Below are 12,916 nucleotides of genomic sequence, written 5' to 3'. Positions count from 1 at the left end.
TACCTTTTCACATACCTCTTACGGGTGAGAAGATTGTTGCCACTATCAGGTTGATTTAAATCAGTTCTAGTTTGTGTCTGATTTGTCACAAAGTTTATTTTTAGGATTCTAATTCTCATTGAGAGAATGTTACATATCAAGTCTTATATCAATACAAATGTGAGAGAACACTTTTACTAATTTACATAAATTCTAATAACTCTCTATTGAAAGGATATTTCATACATTATTTTCTTTTGATGCGTTCTTGCATTTATCAAATTTTCTTCTTAACACATATATTTTTCTCTCTCATAGTTCTAATAGTCTGAGTATGTTTTTCTTAAATTGGAAAATAATGTTTGTTGAGAATATTACCGTTGGAAATCTTCAATCACCATTTAAGGCAGATCAGTCTTTAATATTTATCCATATATATCTTCGTGATCGATTTTATGTATCTTGATTATGAGGTCAACAAAGTAGAGGATAATAAGATCAGATCTTGTCTTGAAGACTTTCAAACAAGTAGTAGATTCAAGATGTTGATTAGAGGATGTGCAATTGCTTTGTCTTCTTTGGAACATTGAATTGCATCAGAGCGTTGACTTCTTTTAGATAATTGATTTCCTTTAGAGCATACGACATAAGTTAGAGTTAGACGACCAGAAGCCTGAAGTGATGATGTGATTACTAGTGGCAGACAATCACTTGCTTGACAAGCTTATTAGAGGCAATTGATTACCTGCTTTATCAATCGTATCAGAGGCAGATGAGCAGAGCATAACTGCATTCATTAGAGACTATTGAAATAGAATATATAATGTATTTCAAGAGTCATTAGAACTAGAATATTGCTTGTGTTATAAGAGTCAGTCAAAACATAGCATTACTTCGCTGGAGGCAGATGTTAGAGCATTTGTGTTAAAATCAAACAACTAAATGAAGTAAAGTCTTGTTGTTCCTTTGTATTCGTCCTATAATCAGAGGATAAAGCTTAAATCAAGGTAACATTTGACTTTGAACTACATAACGTAATACTTTCAATATTATGTCTTCCTCCCTTAGTGGACACAGTTACTTGTATAATAGGATATAATATTCTTTGTGTATAAGAAACACTAAGATTATTGTCTCTATTTTTTTGAAATTTATGCTACTATAAGATAAATAGTCATTAATATTACTCTTTGTCTGCTAAATTAATATACACACACTGCAAATACATGTAGGGAATGATTATTCATTATTTATTTGTTTTTGTTATCTTAAAGCATCTACCAGAGGATTGTAGCTAAAACCCATTTTACTAATACACCATATAAAAGTTTCTAACTCATGTTTTAAGCTCACGAAATTTTAAGTGTTCTTATTAGTCAATTATTATTCAAATGGCTTCAGCCACACATAGCAAGTCTTAAGATGAATTGCGGAAAATACAATTTTTACGTTAATTTGACTTATTTTACACTCATGAATTCTAATTCACTCTCACATCATACATTAATTGACACTTCCGTAAAATATGTGAATCACCAAGAGTTCCATATCAACGCCAGCCCTACAACACATTTGAATAAAATCAACAAACGATTCATAGGATCACCAAAAGACGATTGGCAAATCATGCGGAACATAAAATCAAAGTTACATAATTAATTAAAAATTTAGGAATAAGAATGAAGTTACAACGACGCCGAATCGATAGTTAGATAAATTCTCACCCACCTGCCAAAGCGCTGACAAGATCTGACGTCAACTATACCGAAATGCACGAATGAGTAGAGCTTCTTGAAAGTTTTGACTAAGAGGCATTCAAAAACGATATCCATTTTTTCTAATGATGAATACGGAGGCCGAAAAATGAAAATACAATCCGTCCAAATAAGAAAATGTGATTGTTTCTTAAAATAGAATACGAGTAGAGCTCCTTGAAAGTTTCTAAGAGAAAAATCTAAAAACGATGTCCACTTTTTTCGATGAATGAACACGGAGGCCAAAAAAGAAAAATACATTCTGTACACTTTTACAAATATATTTTTTAAGACAATAAAAGAGAATATCCATACCAAAACTATATTATATTATTTTTACCCAAGGACAAGAAAATTTGCTTGATTGGAGAAACTTTTTTTAGTATACTTTTTTATTCCCAAATTAAGTTTAAGTCCCCATCTTTTTTTTTAATAAATTTTTAGCTTACGTGAAAAAAAAAGTTATAGCTGAATTAAAAAATTAAATTTGAACGGGCTTTATCTAAATAATTGTTGCGTTTCAAATTGTAATTTCTATATCAATATTTATATGTCCTTTTGTTGTTGCTTTTGCCAAAAGGTTTGCCTTAATTTAATTTGAAATTTGACTCTTGGCCCAGAAAAAAGGACTTCTTCTTTCCATTTATATAGAGAATCTACATTATTATTTAGCAACATTGCATTGTAATCCTCCAAGAAGTGACATCGCTTACACAAATTCATATATGTTTCTTGGTTTGGGACTTTTTATTATTTTATCTTCTCAAGTTCTAGCTCAAGATCCACAACTTCCCCCTCCTCCTCCACCTCCTCCTCCTACAATTATTTGTGAGTCATGCTAGCCTATAATGTATTTTTCTACGTCAAAGGCAGATGTTTAAAAAAATATGATTTGATACATGTATAAATATTTTTACATAAACACACATTCTAATTAAATTTATTAAAATTCTATAAATATAATTCTTAAGTCCTAGTTCAACTTGTAAATTCCAATATTGTTAGGTTGGACGTCTTGTGTAAGTTAATTATGGTGGAATTTACCATCTCTTGTTTAAGATAAATAAAATTTAAATTAATATAAAACTAGGACCCTCAAATTAAACTTATTAAAATGATATTAATATTAAACTTAGAACTTTATAATTATTTGGTTTCAATATGATTTTAGTTCCTAAAATTATACTATTTTTCATTTTAACCTTTCTATGTTTTTTTATTTGGATTAAATCCTTGCAAATATATCGTTTTAAATTCTTATGTTAGTTTAAGGGATCACATGGTGCGATTCTATTGGGTCACATTTGATCTCAAGGACTAAATATAACATTTTTTAAATTTGCAGAGATTAAAATCAAACAAAAATACATACAATGACTAAAATAAAAAAATAATATAACTACAGGAACTCCAATCATATTGAGACCTCAAACTTTTATTACGGTATACGTTTTTATAAGAAGTTAGAGAACCATACTTATAAGGTTTATATATTAATTTCTATTTCACTTTTATATATCTTGATATAATGCATTCTCCATTAGTTATTTTAAACCCAATGGCAACCCCAATGGCAACCGTGGATAGTTATGCTGGCCTGATGCATGAAGTGACACTGCTAGAAGCTGATCGGATGACTTTTCGTGCAAATTTGATAAAGAAGAATGTTGCAAAATCTATTCATCAAAGCCGTAAATTTCTAAATCACTTATTTGATGAAGAAGATAAAGTTTCCAAAAGAAATGAGGAAGATAAAGTTTCCTTAACTAATAGCGAAGATAAAGTTTTAAGAAATGACAATGAAGACAAAATTTCAAATAATGAACAGAAAGACAGTTTTCAAAAATGAGGCAGAAGAGAAGGTTTTTAAAAGTGACAAGGAAGATAAAGTTTTCAAAAATGATAATAAAGATAAAATTACAAATTAAAAATAATGAAAAAAATTCCAAATGTGACGAAGAAGATAAACTTTCTTTAATAAAATAATCAAATGTGCTGAATAATATTAAGTTTTCCATAAATTCCCCATGTATTAATAGCATGCAAAAATGTATATATTAACTGTATAAATAGAAGGGTGAAAGTAGACCTTCTGCTTATAACTAGCCATATATATGCATCAAAACTTGAGTTATATATAGTTCATATCGATATTTGGGGTATGATAATGATATGAGATGTCAAACTTTACATACATACACCTTCAATACTTCTTTAAATAGGACGAATTAAATTAAATAAATCCAATTGTTGAATAATCTTAAATTATGTTGATGATCTTATATACAAAACTTCAAATAATTTAGAAACTCATTGGTATAAGTTTTAGTAATAGATATTGTAACATCCTAATTTTTAGAACTATTATTAACAAAATTCTAAAAGTGAAAATGTGGATTATTATTATTATTATTTAATATCAGACCGTGGATAGTTATGCTGGTCTGATGCATGAAGTGACACTGCTAGAAGCTGAAGCTGATCGGATGACTTTCCGTGCAAATTTGATAAAGAAGAATGTTGCTAAATCTATTCATCAAAGCCGTAAATTTCTAAATCACATATTTGATGAAGAAGATAAAGTTTCCAAAAGTAACGAGGAAGATAAAGTTTCCTTAACTGATAAGGAAGATAAAGTTTTCAAAAATGACAATGAAGAAAAAATTTCAAATAATGAAGAGAAAAACAAAGTTTTCAAAAATGAGGCAGAAGAGAAGATTTTAAAAAGTGACAAGGAAGATAAAGTTTTCAAAAATGATAATAAAAATAAAATTACAAATTAAAAATAATGAAAAAAATTCCAAATGTGACGAAGAAGATAAACTTTCTTTAATAAAATAATCAAATGTGCTGAATAATATTAAGTTTCCATAAATTCCCCATGTATTAATAGTATTCAAAAATGTATATATTAACTGGATAAATAGAAGGGCGAAAGTAGACCTTCTGCTTATAACTAGCCATATATATGCATCAAAACTTGAGTTATATATAGTTCATATTGATATTTGGGTTATGATATAATGATATGAGATGTCAAACTTTACATACTTACACCTTGAATACTTCTTTAAATAGGACAAATTAAATTAAATAAATCCAATTGTTGAATAATCTTAAATTATGTTGATGATCTTATATACAAAACTTCAAATAATTTAGAAACTCATTGGTTTAAGTTTTAGTAATATTGTAACATCCTAATTTTTAGAACTATTATTAACAAAATTCTAAAAGTGAAAATGTGGATTATTAATATTATTTAAAATCAGACTAAAGTAAAATAGTTATTTGCTCTAAACCAAATAAAAAATTTTCTTTTATTAACTTCCTCAATAAAAGCATAATCATTACGATTACAAACAAGCAAGTATTTGCGTAAATAAAAGAACGAAATCCTAAAGCTAAGACTCTTGGCCTTTTTCTACCCAATAGAAAACCTAACTAGTCATGATTTTGAATGCTTGTGAAGAATTCTCCCAACTTGACTAACACTAGTGTTAAAAAGAAAAATCAGAGCCTCCAACTGCACTTCATCGTTCTACTCGATTCTTCATCTACTAGATCAACTTACCTCCCTAGCATTACAACCAAAGAGAAAGTACATATCGAAAATCATATATCAAAAAGTAAGGGTCATCTCCAAATAACAAATAATATATATATATCTACTAGATTAACTTACCTCCCTAGCGTTACAACCAAAGAGAAAGTACATATCGAAAATCATATATCAAAAAGTAAGGGTCATCTCCAAATAACAAAAAATATATATATATATATATATATATATATATATATATATATATATATATATAATTGTACAATTGAAATTAACATCATGTATTCAATGAAACAAGCACAACACATTAACACAAGATCCACACGGCAAATTATTTCCAACACTCCGCAAGGAAGAAATTTCCATCTTAGACAACTCAAATATTTCCACTCAGAGTTTAGTTCTCAACACTCCCTTAAGTAATGGTTGGAGACACGCTATGTATGTATGAATGATTCACATTTGTGAATAACCCAAGTAGGAATACTCACAAAAGTAGTTGGGCTTTGTCTTCGACTTGTCCTAAATCCGCTTGATTTAGAAACAAAGTCATACGATTAGTAACCTCTTATCCCTAATCATTCTAGCTCATGCAAATGAAATTCAACTATAAATCAAAATGGCGTATAACTCATATTAAGCATGTACTCAAACTTAATTTAAACAACACAATGGAATATCGCATGGTAGGACAATACAATTATAGCACCTTCATTTCAAATAGGAATGTGAATGGAGTGATACCCTTATCGTTTGGGAGCGTTGTTATTGTAACTCTTACGCAACGGTCTTAGTTTCTTATACTCTATACCTTCACAAATTAATTACCACTCACTTAGTATCAAATGTATCTATTTCTATGATTTTATGGTTCCTTTTGTAGTTAACAATCATCTTTCATAAATCGTGTATTGCAATAGAAAAATACATCGCACTTAACCCAATAATAATAGGTAAGCATTTCAGTACTTAGTAGGGAACACTGGTAAACACCATTAGCTCAAGATTGACAATTTACTAAGTGTTTAAGCACAAGATTGACAATTGACTAATTGACAACTAACACAAAACTCACTCGGTCTAATTGGACAAACCAGACTCTGATATCACTAATGTGACACCCTAAACTCCAAAATAACATATATAATAAATTATACTAGATTTTTTGTTTAGGAAAATTCGGAGCAAATAAGAATATTTGTTTTCAAGAAAATTTATTTCCAAGGAAATAAATACTTTCATAAATCAATTAGCTTAGCATGATAGGCTAACACGACACAACAATTAGTTAAACACATCACCTTAAACAACTCAAATATGAAGAAAATATTATGATTAATCATTATCGTTTATACATAAAACTAAGCATGTGAATTTAATTAACAATATTTACTATATTCATTTGAATCAAATAACACATATTTCAAATACATTTTCAAGTTCGACTAACTTCTCAAACAATATTTTACTATTTTTCGTCTCCTTAAAAAGTTGTCTAAATCCTAACAACAATTACTCTATAGTTTTTAAAAAGTTAGACATAATGAGAAACATTTAAAATATTTCACACCTTCAAGAATTATAAACAAAAACACATATAACAACTCAATGACATACAATCAGTTAAGTTTTGTTTTTCTTTTTTAAAAGCAAAGTATTGTGTATAAATATTTTCACACATGGTTTCAAACACACTCAAAGTATAACTTAATTTCAAAGTCTTATACACACATTTTATTTATAGAACTCCTACAATTGTTCTAGGACCTTATCAAATGAGACAATATAAAAAAAATAAGATACTAACACAATGTACTTATTTATTTCCAGCAAGTTACTTAGAAGATCAAACATATTTAATTTATGTACACGACTCCATACCAATTCATGTCACATAAAACAATTGTTAGCATTTTACATTGATGTCACATATGACTTATAATGACTCAAAATTACGTAAGAGATTAATATGATTTTTAACTATTTCAAAAATAGAATTAACAAATATTTCTAACATGAGTTACTATTACCTTTTTTATCGACGATGAGTTGTCAGGGTAGTTAGTCCCTCCTACTCATGTAGTCAACTAGTTAAGGTAACCATAATTGTAGTCATTCAAATCCAAACATGGGTAATTAAAAGTATTTTTAACTTTGTTCAAGAGTGCGAAGGTGGTGTCACAACTCCTACTCCTTACTTCAAGTTAAAAATTCACTTAATTACACATTGGCAATAATTTGTTTGAAACTTACAAGTAGTAACGGCGACACTTACATCAATACATAATCAATAATCCGTTTGAAGCAATATAGAACTATTTCACTTTTAGATGTTCTTGACTACTCTAACTCTATACACTAATTCCCAACAATTAGAACACTTGAAACACAAAAATTTAATATTTACATAATCATATACACATTCACATAATTAATTCAAAAATTAACACCAAGATTTTATGTTCATCTCATAACTCAAACAATGATTCTAACACGCGTAACATACTCTCATAGAAGGCTAACTGCTCCAAATTGATCACGCTTAAATTTTCTTTTGAATTAATCGTCACTTAAAAGTTACAACAAACTAAAATAGAGATTTCCAAGTAGCAGATAAGATCAATAATTATTTACTAGAAGATACAACACGCTACCAAATCAAATTGAATCAAGTAGTACATAAACCACTTTAAAGGTTACACATCATTCTAAAAATTGATTTCTAAACTTAAAATTATTATAAAATGTATCACTAATCATTTAGAAAAAAAAAATTCATCGAGAACAATAACCAATTATGCTTATGCAATAATCAATTATTCACACACTTTCATAGGAATTTGAAAAAACACTGCATAACCATCAATTTTAATTGCATTTTCAAAATATAATCGATTATTCAAGAAGAAATAATCGATTGTTTTCTCGGTCTCCATAAATTCAAAAAGCGTTCAAAATAATCGATTATTGAATATTCATAACCAATTATTTTCAAGCTCCAAGCATGACATGTAAAAAATAATAAATTGTTATACTTAAATAATCGATTATTTTGGAAAATATAATGCTAGAAATTCGATGTGCTTGTATTTTTTATGTTGCTTCATCCTTGTTTTGTAGATATTGTTTCCTCTCTTCATTCTTAATCATCTTAACAATTCATTATCATCATTCTCACTCATCCATGACTCCCAAAAGACAGAATGCAAAATAATGGCGAACTTCTGATAATGGTTCAATCGAAGTTCTTCTCCAACACTCTTCATCTAGATGCATTTGAAAAATACTAAACAGAGAAAAATGTTCATGGACTTATTTTTTCTATGGGGTGAAACTTTCAGTTTCCTGCCCCTATTGGACAATGTTGGACTCACCATGTTCCTTGTTATACTAGAAGACGTTTATCCAGAATTAAATTGAGTTTTCAACTGCAACCTTTGATTCACTGATGGTATTATGACTTTTGAGTTTTGTCACCAATCCTTATTTGTTTGGTTTCGAATGTTGGCCACATTTTGGGGCTACTGATAACTCTTTATCATATGCATATTTTTCATTAATTTTAGACTTATTTATCTGTAATCATTAGTTAACTTAAGAATTTATTTGGTATATTTTGTTGATCTTAGTTCTTGGATTTAATGACATGTTTATGTTATTATTTCTTTGATTAAGAGCATATTTTTTGAAGTTTTGCGTTGTTTCTTTGTTTTAGTGTAGTGTTGAATTTTGGTGACAAATCAACACGACCTATGTGGAGTATTTCAGTCATATATGGAGTTGTAGATGTCCAATTGAATTCAACTCAAGTGCACATGAAATCTAAGATCCATAGATTTAAGTTTCATGAAGACACTAGAACCAAATTCAGACTCAAAAGACGAGAAAAATACAATAAACTCCAAACAACATATATTGTGCACTTGAAGCACAAATTCTTGCACTCGGGGCGCATTTCTATAGTATCTTTACATCATGTTTTCGTCCAGGTGTGCACGACACATTGTAGAATGCATAAAAATATGTTTTTTGCACTTTCTAGGTCTCTTTTTTTTGGCTATTTTGAAGTTTAGAGACTTGAGCCCTAGCATAGAAACTTAGAGGAGGCTGGTTCTAACACCATTGAAGGAATATTATCAAGAATCATTCATGAATCTTTCTTGTAATTCTTCTTTAATCTCTATCTTTTATATCTTTTCGTGAGTAACTAAACCCTATTTGTTAGAGATGAGTGAAACAAGATGAAACCCTTATATTTCTTATTTGATTTCTAATTATATGAATGAGTTAATTGAATTGTTTTTCTCATATATGTGCTTAATGTTTTTTTACTTCTTGCTCAACTTTAAATTGTTTCACAATTCATATTTTAAAACGAAAGTGGATTTTACGAAAGCTTGACATGAGAAATTCATGATACTGTAGTATAGGGATAGAAGCAAGTCATTAAACCAATTGAATTATTTGTAGAGGCATTAGTTTAATAAGAGAATTATTGTACTATAAAGCTTAATTCTATTCTTCAATCCACTAAAGAACTAGGGGTTACTTTGCAATTAAAGGTTATGCCACTAAGACATTAGGGAAAGAATAATAAAGATAATTCAGTAATAGTTCAATAAAGGAATTTATGAACTAGGATCAAATTAGAAACCAAGGTTGGATTCGAAGTGAAACTCATCTTTGACATTTTTCCTTTTATAAAAGTTAAATTATATTACTATTTTTAGTTTCAAATATAATGTCAATCAATTTGAAAACTTTTTATTCAATTCTGATAATTAAACATCATTCGATAATAAAACGCAATCCTTTGAGTTCCACACTCGATACTACCGTTTTAATTATTACTTGCAACAATTCAATACACTTGTTGAAAGGCTATCATGTTTTTGGCATCGTTGTTGGGGATTGTCATATCACTATTGAGTTATAATTTATTTACTTAAGTGAAATTTTTTTCTCTGCAATACAATTTTGGTCTTTATTTTTGTTTTATTGAAAACTTTTCATATCTTATGATTTGTCTAACCTTGTATATAAGGCCAAACCTTAGCTAAACTTCTTTTGATCAAGAAATCGAAAAAACTGCAAAAGAAAATCGAAAGGAGGTTCGAGAAAGGAGGCAAAGGGAAAGCCAATTATTAGTTGAACAAGAGGATCTGGGAGAGTTCTTCATCTTTGTGGAGATGGCTGATCCTCCATTACATGAATGTACCCTTCGTGAGTATGCGAATCTAGATAGAAACTGTGCTCGGTTGGCCATCCATAACCAACCTGTTACAGTTAACAAATTTGAAATAAGTCATGTTCTGTACCAAGAGTTGAAAGAGATTCATTTTTCCAATAAACATAATAAAGATTCTGATAGACAGCTCACATACTTCTTTGAACTATGTGAAACAGTGAAGGTGGATGGTAACTCTTAATCACTATTTCTTTAAATCCAACTCCTCCCTTATAATTTCTACTAACACCATAAATCATAGATGCCAGCTTGCTTTTATCCATGTTGTTTGCAAGGAAATCTTTGTAGAATGAAACAACACAAGAAATCAGGGGTTTGAATCGTTTTTGTTTAGATTGAAATTGTAAATTCTTCAGATTGATTTTGTTCGTATTTTTTCATATTGTGTTTGTAAATATCTTTTTTTATACTCTTAAAAGTCAAATATATTATTCTCATAAAATACTTTTGTTATCATAAAAACTCTAAGAATAAAATTAATTTGGCCCCAACAATGTCCCCGTTTTTTATGATGACAAAACTTATATTTTTTTGTAACAACTTTTCTTTGTATTTCTTTGGCTCCCCCTAAGTCTAAGTTTATTTTACTCCCCATTTTATGAAATATACTTCTCCCCGTTTTGTCATTAGACAAAAAGACTTGAAAGTTAGACTTTTTATTGTTATCGTTTTTTTTAATAACATGAATATAAAATATTACAAGAAAATATAAAAACTAATGTAAAACTAAACTACTTTGATGTTATCACAATATCAGTCAAATATGAAGGTAATTGTTGAAATCAAACCTATCTTCCGGTAATGGTTTGGTGAACATGTCAGTCCATTGTTGTCCAGTGTCTTCAATTTGAATATTTAGTACCCCATTTTGAATAAAGTCCCTAATGAAGTGGTGTTTTATCTTTATGTGTTTAGCTCTAGAATGTAAGATAGGGATTTTTGTTATACAAATGACATAAGTGTTATCTCAATATATGGGAATGTTGGATTCTAGGATTTTGTAGTCTTCAAGTTGATGTTTCACCCAAAGTAGTTAAGAACTGTAGCCAACTGCTAAAATGTACTCAGCCTCTACTGCTGACATTGCAATAGTGTTTTGTCTCTTATTTGACCAAGATTTTAAGTTGTTACATAAAAATGTGCAGTTGCCACTAGTGCTCTTTCTCTCAAGTTTATCTCCAGCATAATCAGAATCACAGTATCCACTAAGTTTGTACTTAGGAGATTTCTTGTAGAACAAGGTAAGGTTGGTAGTGCATTTGAGGTGTCTAAGAATTCTCTTAACAACAATTAAATGTGATTCCCTAGGGTCAACTAAAATCTTGCACATACACATACACTATATGTAATACCCGCATTTTTCTCCATAAGTTTTAGTTTCGAGGACGAAACTATTTTAAGTGGATAGAGCGTAAGACCCTCATTTTTCTATATTATTAGTAACATGTGAAATATATTTTTAATTTATTTATTTTTTTATAATTTCTAATGTTGTTGTTATTATTATTATATTTTTTATTCAATTATTATTTTTGAAAAGTATATATGTATATGGCATTATATATTTAATTTGACTGAATATTTTTCTAAATATTTGGAAAAAAAATGCTTTAATAACAATAATAATAGAAAAGAAAGAAGACGTTAAAAATAAAATTACAATAATTTGGGGAGTGAATATATAGGTTCTTAATGGGCTTAGGTTGAACAAAATCCCTTCTTGATTTTCTGGAAATAAATTGAATTTTTATGGTAAAGTTGTTATTGTTATTACTAGTAAAAAAAAACTGATTTTTGTAAATGGCTTTACGATGATGGATAATTTTAAAAATGGTATTTGTTATTATTATTATTATTATTATTATTATTATTATTATTATTATTATTGTGTAGGAAAATCCGTTTTAGTTTTAAAAGTAAAATAATGATATGTATCTTATTTTCTTATAAGTGATCTTGATTTTCTTATGATATTGATATAAAAACCTATTTTGATTAGATAAAATGTTTATCTATGTCAAAAATTAATTTTCATTCGGTAAAAGTCGTTATAAAGACAAGATTCTGTTTTAATCACTAGAAGTAGTTATTAGCTACAAACTCAATTTTTATTTGGTTAAAATTTTATGTTGTGATAGTTTGAGTGTTAAAGAAATTTTTAGAAACCTTATTGATGTTAATTATAATCATTTTCTATAAACATTTTGAAAGTTGTTGTTATAGCTTTTTTTAGAAGATTAAAGTTGTGAATTTTTATCATACAGTTGTGTGGAGGTTGTGTTGATTTATAAAATGAAATAATAATAATAATAATAATAATAATAATAATAATAATAATAATAATAATAATAATAATAAAGAATGTGATTGTTT

General features: G+C 28.3%; 1 long non-coding RNA gene across 1 annotated transcript; it reads left to right on the top strand.

Moving 5' to 3' along the window:
- The first annotated feature begins 2,404 nt into the window (after positions 1-2,404).
- On the top strand, positions 2,405-3,927 carry LOC105852748 (uncharacterized). Its single transcript, XR_012163089.1, has 2 exons — positions 2,405-2,561; positions 3,278-3,927. It is a non-coding gene; the product is annotated as an uncharacterized lncRNA (long non-coding RNA).
- The last annotated feature ends 8,989 nt before the right edge of the window (positions 3,928-12,916 follow it).

Source organism: Cicer arietinum, chromosome 5 (assembly GCF_000331145.2).
Source record: "Cicer arietinum cultivar CDC Frontier isolate Library 1 chromosome 5, Cicar.CDCFrontier_v2.0, whole genome shotgun sequence".
NCBI lineage: Eukaryota > Viridiplantae > Streptophyta > Magnoliopsida > Fabales > Fabaceae > Cicer > Cicer arietinum.
This window is presented reverse-complemented; position numbering and strand designations above follow the sequence as displayed.